The 22901-nt window shown below is 37.5% G+C and overlaps 1 long non-coding RNA gene across 1 annotated transcript; it reads left to right on the top strand.

Moving 5' to 3' along the window:
- Positions 1-4333: 4333 nt before the first annotated feature.
- Positions 4334-22811, top strand: LOC137853004 (uncharacterized). The gene is made up of 3 exons (XR_011094147.1): positions 4334-4437; positions 22337-22409; positions 22612-22811. It is a non-coding gene; the product is annotated as an uncharacterized lncRNA (long non-coding RNA).
- Positions 22812-22901: the final 90 nt, after the last annotated feature.

The raw sequence follows: 22901 nt of genomic DNA, 5'->3' as shown, positions 1-22901 counted from the left end.
TCTTTGGAAGCCTACCCTTCAACTGTAATCAGGTCCATTTTTCTCATCTGTTTAAAAAGTCTTTGCTCCACACTGTGTGATGCGGAGATTCTTTTTATAGAAAAAGTAATTATGGCAGTTTTCCAAACTATCACAATGCCACCGTGCCCTCAATTCCCAAGGGTTCATTCAAAGAATTTATTTTAATGCAGAAAAGGATTACAAGCATGGCATAATCTTTCTGACTGAAATTGAGTATGTAAATTTGTCCAGGAAGCCAAAGGCCTCTCATAGCCACCCCTCTAAGCCCTGGCACCTACAGCCTCCAGCAGGTGAATGAAATCATTCATTTTGGTCACACCAAGCAAAGTGGGGCCAGGTACACAGCCAGAGTAAACTGGCTCAGCAGTCACAGGAGTGATGCTGATTTATGCTGGCTAAGGAGGCTATTATATTCATTTTGCTTATCTGTAAAGCCCTCTTCTGAAATAGCATGTGCTGATTGTCTCTCCAAGGTAGAAACCTGCCAGGAATCGTAAATTAACCAGGAGTAGTGCATTTAAGGTCACAGTTGGGTTTATTGCCTCTTAGTAAGTTATTAAGCTTTTATTGAAGCATATTTTGTCTGAGCATCAATATTATCTGCATGCTTTGTACCTAATGTGTTTTACTCCTTCAGCCCACTTCAGTCAAGAATTTTAAGGCAGGCCACCAACGCTAATGAATAGAGCTCTGCAGTGTGCCAGTGAGGAAGGAGAGTAGCATCATCTCAAGTTGAGATGCTGAGGGATGGAGTGGCTCTGTGAAAGCAGCACCATAAAATTCAGGTGGTGATTCAGGCCCTTCTACTAGTACCTCTTCAGGGCTATAGGAAACAGCGGTGGCTGACTTAAGGCTGCTGGGGGTGCTCTCGGGACACTGTGTGCAGCAGCCTTCTCATGGCAAGATCCCTAACATTATGCTTGGCTGGTGTTTATCTGCAGATATGTCTCTGTTCTGCCTGCCGTGTTTGCCTTGTGCCCCCCTTGGTCATGGTCCCAGGCCTGCTTGTTGTCAGGAGATGTCAGACCTGCAAGCAGAAGTAACAGGCCTGCTGGGAGAAACTCCTCCTAATGAAACCAGAACTGCTTTGTAGATCTTCAAAGGATTTTAAAACAGTCTCCTTCACACATACGCACATGTGTTTATATATATATATATATTTCAAATTCTGCACTGGATCCCTGAGAGCTGCTTTTCCTTAAGTCATTAAAATGAGATTCTGTGTCTTAAACCAACACAATACATCTAACTTTTGGGGCAGTGTCTTTAACTCTGGAGCTTTCAGAAAGCCTTTAAGATTTTTTTGGTTGTTGTTTGTTTGTTTTTCCTTTTCATAAAGATGGTGATCTGTAGAGTCTTTAAATGCAGGTGTGATTTCCATCAACCCTTACTCACACTTCATTGCTCCCTCTGGCCAGACTTTTCTTGCAGTGGAAATGCTTCCTTCAGCTTGATGTGCCACTAGCTTCTTCAGTCCTCGTGTTTCAGAGCTATCACTTCTCAGCCTCTCTGTTTGCCTATTCAGTAACCAATCCAGTTTTCTTTTTTTACAGGATGAATCTAATTTTCTCAGTCTTTATCAATGACTTTCATGCTCTTTTCCTAGCTTTGATTTTATCAGTCCGTTTCTTTAGGTTTGACTGATGGCTGCTTTTAGTATTGTCATTGTCATTGTCATTGTCATTGTACATTGTCATTGATAGTCCTCAAATCCAAATTTACCATTTTCCACAGATGGGTCAACAAGTCTGCCCCTCTGCCTCCTCAGTAAACTTATTATAAAAGAAGGAAGGAAGGAAGGAAGGAAGGAAGGAAGGAAGGAAGGAAGGAAGGAAGGAAGGAAGGAAGGAAGGAAGGAAGGAAGGAAGGAAGGAAGGAAGGAAGGAAGGAAGGAAGGAAAGATAACACTCATATTCCCCATGGTTTACAGTAACCATTCAGAAAGTTTTGCAAATGCCAGCAGTCTTTTAAATGTACCCCTGGATTTAGTCGTATAAGAGTTCTTGATTTATAAATCTGTTCTGTACTTGATGTATTGAGATAGCCATGGGACACCCCCTCTCCACAGTCGTATAGAAAGCATAAAATATTTGATTACTAGTCAGTCTTGGAGTTTTTATCATTTTTTATAAATTAAAATGTGTAGACACTCATGAAGTCTGGTGGTGACTTCCAGGTCCTCAAAGCAGACAGACTGGCAAATCTATCTGTAGAACTGTCATACCCCTCAATAAAAGCTTATGTGAGCTGTTCATCAGAGACTGGAATTGCAGTGAGTACTTGCTGCTAACCTTTTAGAAGCCTTGCTTTCTTAAAGCTCCTTGTGAGGAGAACAAGTGAAGAGATTTAATAATGACACAAAGTAGTGGCTTCCTGTTCTGTACTTCCTAGTGTGCCTGTAAGTTAATCCATGGGAGTGAAACCCATCTTAACTCTCATCTTCATCAAAAGCCATCACAACAGCTTTCAGAGTGTTTTTTTTTCTTTTTTGAGTTATATACTGTTTTCCTTTTTTCTTTTTCTTTTTTTTTTTTTTTTTTTTTTTTTTCCCTTCTCTGTTGACAGACCCTCTTTTCTTTCTGTGTCTTTTTACAAATTCAATGAAATGTTGATATATTCAGTGGTGGTGGTATTTAGAAGGTTTGGAGAGGACAACAAAAACTCCATTCCCAAACAAATTCATGATTCTCTCCTGTGGATTTCAGCCTTGTGGGGGATTGGGTCACAGCCTGTCCCTCACAACTACAAATAACCATAGAGTAGGTGGCTGCTTAGTCCAGAGAATTCACAGAATATTGAGTCTAAACTTACTCTCAGCCATCCAGACAGACACTATTTTTGTACTCCACAGTAAACTTCAATTTTATAGCAGCTATAAAAAGCTGTGTCATATGAGAAACACACAAGATAGCTCAGGGGTGTTGGCAGTGTTCTAGGCCCCATCAGTAGCAAGGAAATATTATAAGTGGAAATGTTCAAAATTATTCTAAAAAAATTGACTGTTCCTCCTGCTGCGGAAAAAGGCTGATGCAAGCCTACTGCTGTCACCGCTGCCAGTCTGAGATACAAAAACATACTCTGTCCACTCAAGATTTTAATATATTGCTGCCATAAAAGGAGGCAGGTGCTGACCAGTGAGATGGTCAAAATGGGATTTTACTGAATATTTTGTTCTTTTGAGTAAATACTTAACCTCTATTTTCTTCATGGTAACTTAAGTTGCAGCTTCAGCTCAAACCTTCAGCTAGTTTGTCAGATTAATAGATTTTTCTGCCTCTCACAACATCCCCTTTCTTGTCTGTAAACTCTGTTTTTTGTCTTTCATCTTTCCTTCAGACTGAATGTATCCAGGTCTCTGCAACTTTCCCGTAAGCATTTGCTGTCTGAGCCTTTCATCATTTCTCTTGCTCTCCCTGATTTCACATCAATTCATTGCTTGTGTGTGGGTGTTTTGGATTTCCTGGGCAACACTTGGCACATGCTGAATGCTTGTTTAATGGGAATTTTCAGGGGAAATAATGAGAGTTAGTTAGTGAAAGAATTGTAGGGTGAGTAGGAGAGAAATAGGCTGGGAAGGAACAAAGGAGGAAAAAAAGGACTATTTATTTTGCTTGTTTAGGTGGATATTTTGTTATAGATTAACAGCCTCCAGGACAAGAAGTCTCAAGGCCCTGCCTTCAGATAAGGACATTGAGAAAATATAGGTATATGCGGTAGGAGAAAGTTAGTGCCAGAGCACTCCTGCTCAGCCAAAGCATCCACCAGCCTTGTCCACCCCAGACTCTACCCTGTACTACAACTTGAAGGCTGCTCAGAATAAGGTGGGCCCCAGAGATCATTTTGACAAAAAGGCCATTTCCACAGGAAGTCAGGAAGTCATGGAGGTATGTCCACCATACCCAGCTTTCTCTGAACCATTTGTTCAAATTTCTTAGTTGAGGTTCCATTTTTTTTTTTAATTATTTTTTTTGAGGGATTATCTATGCAGCTCTTTGTGTACTAGATACACTTGGTGTCAATGTCTCTTGTTTATTACAAACCAGGGAGCAAGAAACCTACCTTACTGAGATGATCTGGCACAACTTAGACATTAAACACATACACTGTTCATTAGTAGATACAAAGCTTTAAGAAATTTTGCCAACGCTTACAAACTATATGAAATCTAGGGCAATAGCTTGTTAGACCAAAAAAAAAAAAAAAACAAAAAGCAATAGATTACTCTTGGCCAGGCTCCTACCCCAGCCATGCTGCACCCTTGATGCTCACACTCAGCTCAGGGCACCTCCTTTTTCTCTCCCTGTTCATGCACAGGTGCAGGAGTCACAGCTTTTTAAGAGGAGGGAAGCAGTTCTTGCTGGCTTCCTGCCCCAGCCTGGCCTGTTTCTGTCCTCTCCACTGCTGTCCCTGGGGCAGGTGAGTATCTGTGGACTGAATACCCCAATACATGCAGGCTCCACATTCCCTACCTCTTCTCCTCTTTGGCCTGTTATTTGGGAGGTTTTGGTAATGATATGGTTGCAGTCAATTTATGCCTTGTATGTCCCAGCTGTGAGCACCATCTGAGCCTGATGGCCGATAGCACAGAAAGCAGGAATGAATCACACCTCCTAGATGTCAAAATTTTTGTGCTCTGAGTTTCTTTGAACTTTCTGAATGAGTGTATGAAGGGAAAGGTATTGCTAACTATAAAGGACTGAACTGACTTCTGTTTTCAAAGCTTTGCTGCTAGCTGGCATTCGTTATGTTAATTCAAAAGGAGAAAGAAAGGGGACCTTTTGACTGAGAAGAATACCTTGATAGACAGCCAAAACCTTTCCTGGAATATTAAAAAGGGACTATATCATCTTCCTTTCCAAAACACCAAATTAAGTAAACAGATCCAGTCTCCTCTGAATAAGCCAAGAGTCCCTCCACCCATAAAGATCCAACACTCTTCATGCAAAGATGAACATTTAAAATATGGAGTGTTAAATAGAAAAAAAAGAAAAAAAAAAAGTTACTTAAAGGGAACTTTCTTCATAATAGATTTTGTTGATAGTTATTAAAATGAGAGTCGAGAAAGTGGTGCAAATCCCATACAGATCCTTGGTGTAGGAATCTTGAGGAAACAAAAACCTTATTGTCTAGGTGTGGCTAGATGAACTCTGCAGAATAAAAGACAGACTTTCATTATGGTTATTACAGGCATTTTATTGATTCCCTAAGTGTCTTCAATAAAGACAGAAGCACGGACTGCTCTAGAAAGTCTTTATTTGCAGAGACTGTGGGCTTGAGGTCAAAGGGAGTCCAAACAAAAGGGCACAGTGGTTTATACATCAGATTTTTTTTTTCCAATTTCTTTCTTTTTTTCTCCCTATTAATAGTAAATTAAACATGTCTGTATTTCAAAATGTAAATCCCTATTTGGGCCATAGATTTATCTTCTCCCCTCCATGTAAAATCATGCAGCTCCACTACAGGCACCAAAAGTGAATGGTTAAATGGTAGATTAAAATCAGCCCAGTACCTGGACAAAGTCAACGGCAGGAAAACTGTTGTAAATTTAGCCCAGAAAGTCTAAGAAACTTAATATTTTTATCATAATAATAGAATAGAAAATGGTAGCATAAATGTTACTCTTTCTCTTATTTATTGCTTGACTCTCCCTGTGCAGATTCAGAAAATCTTATTATGGAAATCTGTATTTAAAATCAAGAGTTGTATGATAAAAGAAAAATCCATTAACCTATTTTAATAACATGCCATCTACAATAGTATTGAAGTTTCTAAGGAAAGGCACACTATAAAATGCTTATTTTTCCATTTTGCAACAGGGCTGAGCAGAGAAAAATGTCCCACTGATCAATAATTATACCTATAAATGTCTGCAGAGTTGCTTGTCATATTATACTGACGAACACTGATTGAGAAGTGGACTTGCAATGGCAGCTGTAATTTTTAAACAGAGGTTGTAGCTATGTATATGGAGTACATATGCTTATAAACACTCCATTGCTTTGAAATGAAGTAAAATTAGAACAATGGGAAATTGCTAAACTGAGGAGGTACTTACTGCAGAAAAAGCCAGTCTGAAATACATGGAGAGAGATTAAATCCCACGGGAAACTTTATCTAAAATGCAAGCTGTAAACTCTTTGCAAAATATTTCTGTTATGTCCACCCATACCATGGCAACATTTTCTTCTCCTCAGGATGTAAACAGTCTAGGGACAGAAGGAATGAGGGCTGGGAAGTACAAAGCACTGAAACAAAAAGTATTGTGATTGAGGATACTTAAGACAAGTCCAACATCTTATTCTCCCATGAAAATGAAGAGTTGCATGCAGCAGATTGAGAAGTGACATATATCAGCCTAGCAAAAAATAAAAAAATCTCACTTATAGCAAATTAAAAAGATAAAATCTGTATAGAGGCGGGGCTACACAGGGAACCAGCATATTAAGTGATTGTGATTATAACAAACAAGTATTGTGTCTGCATGTTCATGCATTTATATGCAAAGATATGCAATAGAACTATATATATATAAAGATACTCATTTTTAACTGTAACATTTTTATTTTAGTAAATGCCTGTAATATGTCTGATATCTCTGTCACTTCTTTTATTTTCTTTTTCCCAACAGCTCATCTCATTGATGTGCTATGTGGGGAGCAAGGCCAACAATAAATATTGATAGTATACCTGAGTGCGTAGAATTGCTGGCAAGGCTCGCAATTTAATTCCAACTTGTATGGGCTTCTGCAAGTGAAAAAGCATCCCATTGAAACAACACACATAGAGAAACCTTGTACTCCAGCTAGAATGGGTATGGAGAGCCCTAAGCAGCCTAAGAGCTGATTAAAAGAGTTGTGGGCCACAGTTAATTGTCTTCAGCACAGAGGAACAATCACGTTCACAGCAAAGTGCAGTTATATTTTCCTCCACCTTTTGCTAACCTCTGAAATTAATACATGTGCAGTGAATTCTCACTCTGCTTCCACTATAGCAGAGGGCATAGGGAGAGCACCTAGAGGCCATTTACATCTAGCTAGGGACCTTCCTCTTTCCATAAAACAACAATAAATCAGCAGTAATGTCACCTATGAATTCACATCATGAACCCACATTTGCATTGCTGTAGGATACGTCAGTGAGAGGCATCACAGATTCTAGGACACTTAAGGTTATAGGCACCCTCAGGGTTACTCAACTTTGTATATTTCTAGTGAGACTGAGCAGGTCTCTGGGATTTCTTCTGATAATAGTCCCAGTTAATTCCACCCTATATTTCATTTTACAGAAAACCCTGAGCTAATCTTGCCATTTCTGTTTATGTCCTAGCTAGTACAACAGGGGAGCTTAAAGCATAATGATAGAATGGAAAGCCTGGATCCTTCACTTAAAGTTAGCAAATAACTTATTAAATCATACTTTCTCATGCATTTAGAATCTAGAAACACATCACATGAGGGAAAGATAGTTTGTACTACAGTGGTTGTCATTTGGAAGTTATTTAAAATTAGGAATAATATAAAGTAATAATTCTGCCAGAGTTCCCTGCCAAAGATTTTAGTTTATCGCATTCTCATTACCCACCTGCAGCTCATGCCATATTTCCCTTAGTTTCTTCATATTCCAGTTATTCCCTGCCAATATCCTGTATCTCCAGCCCCTCCTGGCTACAGAAATAATGATAGCAGTAGTAATAAAAATCCCCAAGCAGAATAAATTCTTCCCCATGAGCACTTAAAATAATATCCAGATAAAAGCCGTGGTGGAGGCCCCTTGGAGTGTGTTTATTAACAACCTGGGACAGATGGCTGCTCAGTTATCCAAATCCCAATTTTCCTCCTACCCTGTGAAGTTCCTGAATGTTCCTTCTTCAGCAAGTCTTGCTGAGCACTGCCTTCCAAACCTTTCTGACTACAGATTTTGCAATAATTAAAAAGCAGTGTACGGCTTAGCCGATAGCCAATGCTGCAGGTGATGCTTCCAAAACCCTCATTTACTGTGTCAGGGATGTGGTTTTCCATCAGGACAGCTTTGCAAGTTCACCTTTTCCTTTTTTAATTAACCCCTGCTTGCATTATATGTTACATGGGGATTCTTTTACCTGTTTTGCTGATAAGTTTTGATAAGCTTCTTATGTTGACTTGAGAGAAAAGGTGATGATAGTCAAGGGAAAACTCAAAGTGGCAATGTTTTTGCATTGTTAATCTCTATTTTGAATGCCATGTAGGTAACTTGGGCTCAGTAAATGCAGAAGCTATGAAGCCTTCATTGATTCTTATAACACTTTACACAATAACTTCCCCTACTACTCTGCTCTCTGCAAGTAATTATACTTCATGATAAAAGTGAAAAACATAAGAGACTTTTAAAGAGTATTTATTTTTGGGTTCAGAAAGGTTCAGAAGGATGCTCAAGTGCATTATTGTAGAATAACTATAACATAATTTATGTTGAAGGAGCATTTCAGAGGTTGTTTTGTCCAGCCTCTGCTCAAATTCAATGTCAGAGCAAGTAGCACAGACCCATTTCCAGTCACATTTTGAAAATCTTTGAGGCTGGAAATACCCAGACTCTCCGGGCAATCTGTTCCCACACTGACCATCTTCAGTCTGATTTTTTTTTTCCAGCATCCAGTTGAAATTTCCCTGCAACTTGTGACTGTCACCTCTTGTTCTTTCATTGAGCACTTCTGGGAATAGACCGTATCTCCTTATCCTTCCCTTTAGGGAGCTAAGGCCAACTAGATCTCCCTCAGCCTTCTCTTCTTCAAGATAGGAAAAACAAGCTGCCCTAGTCTGACATATTATATGTCCTCCAACCTCTAATCTTCTTGGTGGTCCTCAGAACTTTAGCACAAGTGTTAAAATAAATAATACCAACCATTTTTTGCAAGTGGCCCATGTAATGTGAGTAAAGATTTTCTTATTCCAGTTGAATTAAAATAGATGTAATTAAATGCTTTTGCATTTTGTGTGCACACATGCAAATATGAATTGAAAATAATGCAAATAATGAAATCAGACATGAAAATTCAAGGGCAGGAGGAATCTGGGCTGTCACTTTGACCTATTAGCCCCTCAGAAATCTGCAGGCTGGGCTGTCCTAAAATTGATGGAAATCACTTGGACTTACCCAAAGTCAGATCTGCAGTCTGCAGCCTTATTTAAAACAGTGGGCCTGATTCACCACTCTCTTATAGTGGTTTAAAAGAGTGGTGAATCCCATTCATTGTTTTCAGAAACTTGGAAGCACTTGTAGAACTCTCAATTCAAAAGCTTTAACACATTATACAAGTTTTAGGATTAGAATCTACATTTAAATTTAAGATGGAAATAGCACCCAATAACCATAATGAAGGAGGTGATAGCAAAATTTAAGCCGTGCTGTTGTATTGTCAAGATCATCATTTTTCTGGGAACATGGTGTAGCAAGAAAAAGAAAATTGGTTATTTTAGTGATTTACATTTTTGGCTTGAGATTAAGATAGTTTGATTTTTTTTTTCCAGGCTTGGATATGAATACAATAGAAAAACATGACTTCAAAAATTAATTTCCGGACTATTTCATTTGCACAGATTTTTTGTTTGTTTGTTTGTTTGTTTGTGTTTTGTTTGTTTTTTTTTTGACTGTTTGCTTCTTACAATATTCGTACTGCTATGCTCCACTTCTGTCACAAAACCTTTTTATTTTTTCTCACTTTCTTTGTTTCCGTTATCTTCTCTTACCCATTTTGAAGGAAGAAGGGGGGAAAGGGCATAAGAAAAAAAAACAGAACCTCCACTTTAATTCTGAATGCATGAAGAAAAATATTCTGCAAACATTTTCAATTTCTTTATCGAAAACATTTCAACCAGCTCTAGCAATTTAGCTGGAAATTGCCCAAGGTAATTCTGTCATGATCAGGAAGATAGATATCCTCATATCATTCATGTTTCCCTAGGTATGATGTTTGGCAAATAAAAGAAAAATTGTGGCAGATGAAAGTAACATGTCCTTTCCCAACGCTTTTTGTCATTTATTAGCTGGAACAATACTGCTTGTTTTTCTTTTTTTTTTCTTTTTTTTTTTTTTTTTTAAATATATTTTTTAAATCTTTCATTTTTATTTTTAAAGAATAAAATTAATCAGACTAGAAACATGTTCACAATCTCATAAAATGCCTCTGCATTATACTGCACATTTTCTTCTGCATCCTGTTTGCTGTTATAGCATATTTCATATAGGAAAGCTTTCGGAAATGTAAACTGTGATTACAGTATGTGTGCTTTCGCTCTTGTGTATTTAAGCAAGGAGACTCATACCACAGTTCCTGAGAGCTATTTTGAATCCTGTCAATATCTCATTTTATGACCTTGGGCCAAATTTCTGTCTGCCCTTCAGGCCACTCATCTGTTATATAGAAACAGAAACCTGAGATACTTAGGGACATTATGAAGCTTAATCAATATCTGGAGAATTCTCTGAAGTGCTCAAAGGAAACATATTACCAAAATGGACAGCTTCTCTGACTGTACAAATACCCTACCAATAAAAACCTTCTATGAGCCTTATCCTGAGGCAGGGATTCGAGATCATAGGCTACACATTTTGTTTAATTTACTGTGCTCTTCTTGCTACCAACTGCACGCATGAGTAGAGGCAATCACTGTCCAATTTTCCCCATTTGTGTGCTTTTGTAAGCAAATAGAAACAATGAAGAAAACAAGAAAACATTGTCTGATACTGACCCTCAGGGCTCCAGTGGGCAGCCCACTTTGCTCAAGCTGGCATTTCTGGTTGTTTCCATAGCTGCCGTCAACCCAACATAGTAATTTGTCTTCTCTCTTGCTGATTAGTGCAAGAAAACAGTGTGAGGGAAAAGAAACGTTACACTAGGATGTTGTCACTGTGAGCAGGAGCCCACTGTGGGTGCATGGTGTAAAGGAGAGAAGAAGCAGGAGAAAGCCTTCCAACTGAAGGATGTTTTATGCCATGAGCTCTTTACCAGCTGTAACAAACTAGGTATATTTTAGGCCAGTAGGCTAGTCAAATATGTTTATTATTCAATCTTTCTCCCTTGCTAAACCTTCTAATATTCATAAAAAAATAGTTTAGAGATACTTATCACTAATGGAATTACTGAAGCTTTTAAAAGGTTTTCTTTCATTGGTACACATAGTGAATGTATATTAAAGAGAGATATTTATCTTCAAACTTCATATGCAATCCTTTTACCTGAATAGATATGTATTTGCACACAGACACATGCACACGTGCACACATCCTCACCCAGATGTTTACCTCTATATTTCTCTGTTTATTGTAATATTGGGCATTAAATTAACCAATATTCCAACACTAGTCAGAAGAAAACAAATCCAATTTGATAAAATTGTTAGGTGACAGCTTAGCTTGAAGGGCATTTTCCAGATATGAAATACTCAAAATTCTTCATAATTATTACAAAGCATATGATTTTATTGAATTTTGCATAGGTTCACAGGTTTTATGGAAAATAGATAATTCCTTGTTCAGGGCTTTCATAGCTTCCTCTAATTATGTCAGTGTGACAAAACAGCTTACTAAAACATGCCTTGAAATATATAGAATATGTATATATTGCTTTACACATATTCATCTCCTGGCAGAAGTTTGTAGTTACACAATTAGATCTTATGATAGATGCCAAATGTAGATACTTTTCCTCATTTATTGCAAATGCTTCAAATTTGACCTGATTAATCTAAATGTAGAAGTGCAAAACACCGCAAACTACTGCCACCTACTGCTGTATTTCTGCAGGGAAACAGTGAAGTATACATCATGTCAGCACTTGCCAGGAAAGGTAGATGGGAGTTGTATGACAGTTTCTGATGTTGGTGAATTTTCAGCCCTCTTTAACAAAGTTTCTGCCTAGAAACATGAGTGGCACTGACAGGGATGATTGCTGAGCTTTTTTCATAGGCTTTCCCAGACCATAACAATGTTGTTTTACAGCCTGCTTCCTCTGAAATTCTTGTTCTGCCTCTTCAGACCACAATAACCTGTTTCAGTTATCCACAGTGTTGGCCACCATTCTCCTCCAGACATGGAAAGTGAACTTATCCCTAAATTGTCTAACGATGTTCTCATAGAGGGTTAGTAAATTCTTTTTTGTGGGATTAACACTCCTGTTCAAGATCCCCAAATCTTGAGTCATTTTACCTATTTCAGTCATTTTACACTGTCTGACTTTCTTCAGCATTGGTCAATTGCACTTGCCTCACCATTTGCCTTGTTGACGCATGTCCCTTCCCCTTGTTGATAGGATTAATCCTTCAGCTTCTCCATCTAAGACAGTGTATGTAGGGAAATCCTCCTTGAAAAAAGGAAGTGCAAGTACAGCAAAAATCTGATGTTTGCATTTTCCTCTTCCTTTTCTTAAAGGATGCTGACAGAGTATTGCAGATATAAGATATTTTCTTGCAATAATGTAAAGATTTATGCAATATGCCCCCATGCTTGCTCATTTCATCAGCAAACTCTCCTTCAGGCTGAGGAGGATAGATCTCAAAAAGTGGACCTACATTTTCAGATAAATTACACTAAAGATATAATGTACAATGCTAAACTAAACAGTGATTTGAAATGTTAGTCTGATAATCACACACATCTTATTCCTGTCAGTAATTCTGGTGGTATTTGGTTGGATTTATAATGTACTTTATGTAGATGCTTTATTCCTTTTCCAACAGATCGGTAGCCAGGAGAACTCAAATAAGAGGGATTTGTAAAGACGAAGAGATAAGTCAAAATAATAAATAGACAATCTAGGGTTTTATCCAAGGAAAATGTCAATTGCCACGCACAAATTGTTTTAAAGATTATAAGACAATTCAAGCCTTTACTTCAATTTTACTTGCAGCACAACAATTATTGCTTCTTTCTTGAATCGAGCAAGTACTTCCTTCCACCTTTGTTTTTAGGTTCACATTATAGGGACCAGTGTACATCACAATTTTTCTTCATCTCTGCATCCTTCGCAGATGCATAGTGAGTGGAAAAGAGGCAAGGAAATCAGAAAAGCAGGGGAGCTTCTGGCAGAGGCATGTGCAAATGAACAGGAAGAAAGGAAATGTAGGGGGAAAGAGAAGAAAATAGTAGATGAGAAGAGTGAATAGACAAAATAACTAGACTTTTTGTACCTGGTAAATTGCTAGCAAGGTGATAGTCTTGCTATTTAAAAAAGGAGCTTTGATGCAAGATGTGCAAAAGTTGGATCTTCTGCCCCAATGCATCTCCAGAAAAATGCTGTTTTTCATAAACCACTAAGAACATGTTTAACTTGCTGCCCATAGTGTGCCCAGACTTTTCCTGTCACTGGTACCCATTGCTGACTGCTTTGCAGACTCTCCCTCACCATGTCATTTCCTATCATCATGTTCACATGAGAGGGGAACTTAGGATAATAGATGCAGAACCACAGTCAATTGCAGTCAAGTGCCTTCATAGAATGCAGGTTTTGGTGTCACTAATCACAGAAGGAGGTGTGTAGTCGGGCTCTGGAGATGATAGGGACATTTGCACTCAGAAGTGCACTTCTGATCTGAACTGAAATGATGACAACATAAGAACACCCACTGAATGCAGGTTTGCAGAAGAAAGAGACTGTTTCAGGCTGAGGACCTTACTGAGGAGGAAGAAGTAATAATCATAGAATCACATAATCATAGAACCACAGAATAGTTTAGGTTGGAAGTGACCTTGAGAGATCATCTGCCTTGGGAAGTGACATCCTTCAACAGATCAGGTTGCTCAAAGCCCCATTCATCCTGACTTTGAACACTCTAGGCAGCCTGTTCCATTGTCTCACCACAGAGACTTGTAAATCACACAGACCACATTTGATTATGCATGCTGGGCAGTTATTCTGTTTTTAACTCTTCCCTCACATATAGTATGTTATTTGGATTTATCTCATGAAACCTGTGGGACTTAGCTAACTACAAAAGCTGATTTCTGATTTCTTTCTGATATCAAAACTGATTTCTTTATTTGAATCCTAACTACCCCCTTGCATCTTATGACAACTTGCATTTTATTTAAATGTTTATTTAACATATTTTTCATTGTCTTCCATTTCCAGCTTTTCAGTTTCACGATGTTTTCTTTTGTTTCTCATTTATGAGGCATATTGAACTGAATTTTCTGGTCTAATTTCTTTGTGTTGATACTAATTTTGGATATATTATCCATTATCTTCCATAAGACAGTATCAAAGAAGTTTGAAGCTCTTGCTGCTTATGCTGCATTTGCAATTGACTTGTTTCCCTGATTTTTTTCCCTGACTTGTTTTCCCTGAATTAATTGTACTGTATTTCCATAATTCTTTTCAATGAAAATTTCAGAATAATAATATTATATAATTCAAAATAGTTTAATATAAATAGTATAATATAATTCAGAATAGTTTTTGAACACTTCCATTGCATGGCCAGCTTTATTCTCTGAAAGTCTTTGCTAGTATTTCCTACTGAGCCCCTCCTGAGACTGTATAAAATAACTCATTTTCAGTCTTGTTTGTTATTTATTATTGAGCTGATCTTTGCTTTCCTAAGTGTGTGTAGAGGAAGATGGAGTTCCTTTAGCTATGCTTGTTGCACCGCAGGCTGTAAAGTAACAGCCATTGTCAGCCAACTGCCAATACCAGAACTGACTTCCAATACCAGCCAGCCTGATTTCAGAACTTATTGGCAGCAAAATATTTCCTGCTAAATTGCAAGATGCGTATGTAATTCTAAATGGTTAGTGACTAGATATGTAAATGAGATGATGAAGTTATGATGCTGTTGCCCTTTTGAGACAATGTCTTTTCAGTTTCTTTTTTTTTTTTTTTCCTCTCCAGTTTCAAAGAAATTTAAACGTATCTATGTAATGTAGTCATAGAAGAGTTATTTTTCCTTTTTTTCCTTTAGGGTTCAAGGAAGGCTGGACTTTAGCTTTCTTAGTTCTCTACAAAGCCAGAGAAGGGATGATGTGCTACATATGAGATCAAACAATTTGTGTGGGATACTATTTTTTGTGGAAGGTTTTAGTTCTGATGGAATTCCAATTGCTTTTGCAAGCAGTTCTCCCTCTTACCATTAAAATTCATCTAACCTTCTTGCCCACAAAGGCAGTGACAAACATTTGACATTTAAATCAACAGACCGAGTACCTATTAGTCCCATAATAAGGGAGCAATTGTCACAGCAGTTGCAGCATCCCACCACTGGAGCCCATCAAGGAAAAGGCCCTTGTACACAGATCGTAGGCCAGGATGTTGCCAGTCAATACCCATGCATTTGAATCAAGTTACAGTCCCGTAAGAGGCGCCCACAGAGAGATGTACCTCTTTAATTATACATTCAAATTGGGATCCAGCAATGTCTTTGAGGTTCTATATTGCAAGCCATGCTTTTCTGAGGCTGTCAGCAGCTTTTCAGTTCAACACAGCAGCAATCTAATTAAAATGGCCATCAAAGCAGAGCTGAACTGCATTAAATGGTTCCTGTTAATGTCATATTTAATTTAGTGTTTCAGTGTTGAAGATGTTCATTACTGTCCTTTGCTAAGTTTTGAACTTCTGGACAACAAGCTTGGTAAATGTTATTTACATCTCAAGAAATATAAAGACTGAACTGTTTGCATATCTTACAACTTTGCTGTCTTCTCAGTCTCTCCTTGATGTGTTGCAGTTGTGTTGCCACCTACCACTTTGTTGCTCTTCCAGAGGATCCTGAGAAACTGTGAAGGGGTGGGAGAGGGAGAGAAATGCAACAGGGGAAAATGATGCCAGCTTTCATCCTTGCTTTTTTTTTCTCTCTCCTTCACACCATTTTTTTTTTTTCTTTTTGTATTATTGCATAAGTCAATCTAGTCTCTTCTGTTTTATAGACATAATGGGATGGCTGGACCTACCCACTGACCAGCAAGCAGTTTTCTTGCTGCTGGGCACTAAAATTAAGGAAGGCTAAATAGTAATTTTTGATACAAATAGCCTGCTACTTCTAGAGGTCAGATGAGATATGGAGGGAATGTACACCTTTGGGCACTGCAGAATTACTTTGCCATTCTTGGAGTTGTTCCTTCTCGGGGAATAGTCAGGAATGAAGAAGGAACCTGACACTAGAACCCATACATACACAGAAGAGGGAGAAAAACAAAGATATTCAAAAAGGGTATCATTACCTTATTTTCCCCTTTGCAGATGGCTGTATTTTTATTTTCAAGCTTAGATAACATATTTGTTAGATGGACAAGAGTGTGACAAATTTTGGTGTCTTTGGTGATCCAGGAAAGATGTCAGATACTATATCAACATGACAATTGAAGAAAAACTGGTTATTTTGGACAGAAATCCTAGAAACATATTTTCATTGTTCATGAAAATGATTTCTTTCTTTCACATCTAAATATAGTCCCCACATAAACACAATGTTAATCAAACTAGCACCAGCAAGATTTCAATAAAATGGAGGAATTCCAGTTATGGAGAGGTGCAACAACAAAGCTCTTCTACAGAGGCTTGATTGGAGACTTTAATATAGGCACACACCAAGAAATATATTACTAGAAGGGAATCAAACTAAATGTCTGAAGAACACAAACACAGTATAACTGTCAAGTGGTGCCCATCTAAAGTAAATTGGATGAAGCTCAATAAAGACTCAGATGAATGTTAGAAGGTAATATTCCATAGTCTGGGTCCATTACATTGCCAGAATCTGTCACTCCATAAAAATCACCCACAGTAAGACTCATCTCATTATTTCAAAAAGGACTGGGAAAAAAAAAAAAAAAAGCAAACAAACAACAACAACAAACTTGGCTTTCAAAAACTACATGCTTTTTTCTGAAATAGAATCAGCCTTTAATGTTGAGCAATTCAAATTTTTTTATCCTGATTGGGATTATATGGAATCAGTAGTTCACTGAGACTGTTTACTAAAAGAAACAAAGATTTGCTTAACTCTGATGAATCAGTTCACTTTAATATCTTAGCACAGCAAGTCAGCCTTGTAATAAGTGCAGTTTGCCTTTCCAGAACATTGAGTTTAAATGTGAACAACCCTTGGACATTTTGGCTATGTCTATACCAGTAATTGAAACAGGAATATTCCTAGAGGCTGTCATTCAATCATTTACACTATAAAATTGTTAGAGTGGCACCTTATAGCTTTAGGTCCAAAGAACAAACATTGCTACTTTTGTTGTTTTTTTTTTTTTTTTTTTTTTTTTATTATTATTTTTTATTTTTTATTTTTGGGGTGGGGAGGAGAGAGAACTGCAAAATTTTCTATGGGAGTTTGTCAGTTCAGATGAACCACTTCCAAGCATTTTACTAGCCAAAGTAAAGAAAATGTTGCTGTCTGTCTGAATAGATCTACTGAAAGTGTTTTCTTTCTTTCTTTATCTTTTCTTTCCTTTTTTTTTTTTTTTTTTCCTGCTTCAACAAACTTAGGTTAGAATTAGAAGAGAGGAAGGTATTTTCATTGTTTCTGTGGAGTATGTTCAGAAAATTCCTGTCAGATCCTGCAACCAAATGAAAGGAGAAATCAAGGGTGATTTTTCTCTTCATCTGATTTGATTCTCCTCTTCTGTATTCAGTTTTTCTTTTCTTTTTTTTTTTTTTCTTGTCAGAAACGTGTTGTTGTTTTTTGTTTATTTGTTTCCTCTGAACTCATTGATTAATCAGTATGTTGGAGTACAATGGATTCAGCACAAAATTATCCTGAGAAATAAGTATTTTAACTCCTTGCAAAAATATCCTTCCATTATCAATTACAGTGTGATAATGTTCTGGAGAAATAATAAGCACACTGACTGATTAGACTATGCATTGGTTCAGTGGTATGTTTACTTTATTTAAACTTGATTTCAATGGGGAAAAAATGTTTTCCTGTCTGCAATCACAAACAACTTCAGTGAAATATCAGTACAGAAAAAGAGAGAAGTGAATGTAAGTCTCCTTTCCCTTCACAGTTTATTTGCTTCCTGCTGTTTTTCAGTTTGCTTTTTTCTTAATCTCGTCATCTATGGATGTGTTTGTCAAACACATATGTCCTGTAGAATTCTCTGAAATATATCGTAGTTCAGATGATGCCATCCTTGTATGATTTTCTGTATTTTCCCCCATTTATTTATTTATTTGTTTTTGACATGCTCCAAATAAATGACTAGTTTTTGGTCAGCTGTAGAGAAGAAGCGGTCCCCAGTGGCATCCCATTCCAATACATCTGGCAGGAAAACTATTTTTTGGGTCAGGAAAAGGTCAGAATTGGATGGCAAGTAAAAACAGATCAGAAGTAGAATTAAACAACTCTTAATAATTATCCTGTTGCAAAATCATTTCCGGGACATGCTGGGGTAATCATATTACTTCGGTTTCTTATTCTAGAGGCAGAGCAGTTGAATGCAGTAGTAGTAATGCAGTCGAGCTATGGTCAGATCCTGTCCCCAGGGTATCACAATAAGAAGGTCAGGGATGATATTCCTCACTGCAGGTAAGTAGGCAGCCAGGATTAGTGAACGAATGCAATAAGGCCCAGAAATTTCAACAATCCACTTTTCTGATATTTTTTCTATATTTACTGCTAGGGAAAAAATAAGTTCCAATTTAACACTAACTACCAACCTCCTATTTAGCCTTTCTTAGCTCACTACAAGACAGCTGCTCCACTAGGTTATTTATTCCATACTCTTAATATATTTTTTTTAAAGACAAGACCCCTTGAATCCAGTGACTTCTTCATTGATAAATCTGTCATTTCTCTGCCCTTTGATGACTTTTTTTAGATGTATTACTGAGATAAGTGTAGCAAATGTGATAGAAAACTACAGGCAAGATTCCTGCACGAGATAAAGTAAGCACTGAAAAAGCTATGCTGAATGCATATGTGCTGAATGCATATGCTATGTGTTTAGGTGTACAGGAAGGAAAGGAAAGCACAGGGAAAACACAATGAAGGAAAACACAATACAGCTGAAATATTATTTAAAGTGTTATGTTGTTTTAATACAACAAAGAATTAAGTGGGAGTAATGAGACTATATTGCTGGGTGGGCTGAAGACAGCAGTCAGGAATGGAAACCAGAGCAATGTGCCCGCCTTCTACCAGTTATTGGTTACAAGGATTATTTTGCACTGCTTCTTACATCTTTTTTTTTTTTTTCTGAGGGTTTCCAGATACTTTATAAACATACATAAATCAAGCTTCACAGGGGAATGGCTGTCTGTACCATAGCCATATATATAATCTAAATGTTTTCCTTACATATGTCAAAGCAAGTTTCACAGAAACTGGCATTTTGACACCATTTGATTTAATACTTTGCTACTCACACAAGGAAGGCTTTGGTAGGTAGGAGCTCTCCTAGACCTTGTGGGTGTGTGTGGGGGGATATGGGACTCCTGACAGTGACAGTCAGTGTGCATTTGGCAGCACATAACCTGCCCTTCTGTTGTGATAGTTTCATGGATTGTTAAATTTGGTGTGCTTGTAGGGTTGTTGTTTTTTTGTGGTCATCTGAGTTTGAGATGGGATCCAGGTAGCCTAATACTCAGCTGATACAATCTCCAACTCTCTCAAGTCTTTTCCTTTCCCTAAATAAAGCAAGAGAAATGATGTACCCAACCTCAATGAACTGCTGCTAAAATTAAAAATAAATAAATAAATAAATAAATATCATGCATTTTAAACTGTGATACTCTCACTCATTTGTTTTATAGTCCTACCTAATTAACCTCATACTGCTGAGTCAAGATTTTGACCAGAGTACTATCCAGTTACTGTCTGAGGGCTGTGATGTAATTAAGCATTAAGGCCCAAATTACTAGCATTGGAATGCTAGTGGAGCATGTCTTAAACTGACTGTGTGGCATTAAACCTAATAATACACATCCAGACGTGGCTTATTGATGGCACATGCCTGGAAAACAGCTTCTAGAAGCTATTCTTCCCTATGAATATAATTAGCTGAACAAAATGCATATGGATAATTAGATGCTGTTATCACACAGCCACAGTTAAAAAAGCTTACTGTTCAGATTTTCCTGCACCACCAATACATGTGCTGGAATTCAGTGAACATGATTAAAGGTCGACAGAAATCCTGCCACCAGCTTTCTTTCTATAGTGAGTACCCAAAGACATAAGATCACTTGTGTTATGGAGATCCTCATGTGACAAAACCTGTGCATCATCAGGGTGCAAAACCCAGCACCCTCAGAGTTCTCCTTGCCAGTTCCAATAGCCTAAAGCTGCTTGAAATGGGAGTAATTATCTATAATGAGATACTGTTCTTCTCAAAGTAATTATGGTATTTCATACCAATATATGAAAGTTTTAATGAATGTCTCCCATAGTGCTAGTAAATTCCCAGCCTACTGGGTTTATGCACTGCTGGAAACTTGTGTATAATTTTACATCTATTTCTTCTATAATTATTATAATTACAAATTATTTCCTTCTCTGTGATTATGGGACTATTTTCCATTAGATCTGAAATAAATATGATTAATTACATAATTCCTCATTTTCCCATATAGTAAAATAATATTCTTTCTTAATAAAGTTTGGAAGCTTCTTAGATAACATCTTGATTTAAGGTACTACTCACAAAGGGTTTTGGTTTTGTTTGTTTTAACTACTTCTTAAAAAAAAAAAAAAAAAAGGCTGTCTTAGAAAACACAGCTGGAAGTGGAAACAGCCCCATTTCCAACCCCCCGTTAGTATGTAACAGAGTAGTAATCCTACAAGAAACAGTAGTCTGTAGTTAATTTCCAGTGGCTGCCTGAAGGGACTCATGGCCACCTCTGCTCTTCCCTTCAAGCAGGACTAGCCAAACCGGGGGAAGAAAGGTTCTTAAAGGTTCTTTTGGTGGAAGACAGGTCACTTCTGTGGTTAGGCTGGGAACTTTGATACTGGGAGTTGGGAGGAGAAGGCTTTAGGATAGGATTTTCCACTAAGCTTCTGGATATGGCTCTTATGAAGAAGGCAGAGGTTTTGCTCCTTGCCCTTCCCTCTGACCATATATGTTTTATTTTAGAACGGTTATATAATCAGATAAACACATACGAAAGGGTAGAAGAAAAGTGGAAAATAAATGCATTTGCTAGAGCATGATAAAACCTGCTTCATTCATAGAAGAGTAATTCAAGACATAATATTTAGAAAGTCAGTCTCTCTTCTACTTTGTCTCAAACTGAGAAGTATCAGTATCATAAATAATTTAAAATTATTTAAAACTTACGTAATAATTTAATAAAATATAATAATTTAAATAAAAAATAATTTAAAAACTTACAAAATAATTTGTAAGGAGAATAGAAAATGGAAACTACAAAGAGTGAGAATACAAACAGGAGAAACTGAAATGCAACCAGCTTCAAGAGAGATATCTAGCATTACTAGGGAAAATATGTAAGAGAGAACTTCATGCCCAATAATTCAAATGACTGGAAACAAGGATTTCATGAGTAAAATAGTTCAGTTTAGGCTAGCTTTTGAATAAGTTATATTAAAGTTGCATGTATTCTGCCTCTTAAAACAGCAGATTTAAGGTGGAAGGAAAAATGTTAAATAACACAGTGGGAATAAAATTCACATTATGAATGCATTTAATTACAGAAAATTCAGAAATTTTGCAGAGTTTGAGAACTGACTTAATTCACAGGGCAGTGAGCACAATTTAATTTATGATTTAGAGTTGTTTGCAACAATTAATTAAGAAATTAGAGGCATTTACAATAGAGAGTGTGGTAGAGGGAACAGAACTAAGTGCTTCACAGTGTGGGAAACAGAGAAGGAAAAGGGAAGGAAGACAACAGGAAAGAGTGCAAGGGGAAAAGAAGAAAAAGAGGGGCAAGAAGAGCTGTGGGGGAAGAGGCCTTAAGCAGTTAAGTAGGTAGGGGTACCTACTTAGTACCATGTACTATGTGATAGACTCTGTTAGGTCTGCACATGAAAATTCATTAATGTTGAGAACTTATAGTATTTACTATCTGTTTCAGATTTGCTGTAATACCATTCAGAACACCTCTCTGTGCCAGGCAGCTAATGCTGCAGGTAAAGGGCACACAGGGAAACCTCACTGATATGTCTTTCCTCTGAGTTGATGAGTGAAACAGGAGATGCCCACAAGGGCAATGTAAATGTTTTCCTGGCATTACTGTGATTAAGATAGGGAATTCTCTGTTGCGTGACTGCAGATCCTAGTATGTAGGTGGTGGAGTAGCTGCAGTAATGCAAGCTGTAAAATATCACCCCAGTTTAGACAAAGGAAGTAAAAATATTTTTTGTTTATTTAATCTTCCCAGTGCATCTCAGAAATCCGGAACTACGTGCTTGAATTCTTTACTGGGAAGTGAACTTGCAGACAGCTGCGAGAAGGTATGTGTTTTGCTATTTTCATAACACATAAAACGGTCTAGAAAGCTAGACATCTTGCTCAGCATTTCTGAAGGTTTCATGAGTACTCTTCAGTAAAAAAACTGACTGCTCAGCCTACTACCAAATCATAGAAATGTGCTTCTTTTGCTTGTTCAGTATGGAACATGCATAGATTTTTTTTCTCCCTCCTGTTTTTGCACAGGCTAGGTAGCCATCTAACCACATATATGGGAAATGGAGGATTAAAGGATACAGCTCTAGTAGCAAATGCACAGAACTAGCATGACTATTTCTATTTGTGAACATGGTTACCTGCAAATACATTGTGAAATGCATACTCAAAGCACTGAAACAAATGCCTTATGCCATCACAAGGCTCTGTTTAGTTACAAAACCTCTGTCCTGCAGGACATGACATTGGAAGAGCCTGCATTTTGCTCTTTCAGAGGATTTCAGCTTTGATACTGAAGAGCTACAGCCTGGGTTCTAAAC

Source organism: Anas acuta, chromosome 3 (genome assembly GCF_963932015.1).
Source record: "Anas acuta chromosome 3, bAnaAcu1.1, whole genome shotgun sequence".
NCBI lineage: Eukaryota > Metazoa > Chordata > Aves > Anseriformes > Anatidae > Anas > Anas acuta.
Note: the sequence above shows the minus strand (reverse complement) of the source record. Positions and strands in the feature narration are given on the sequence as shown.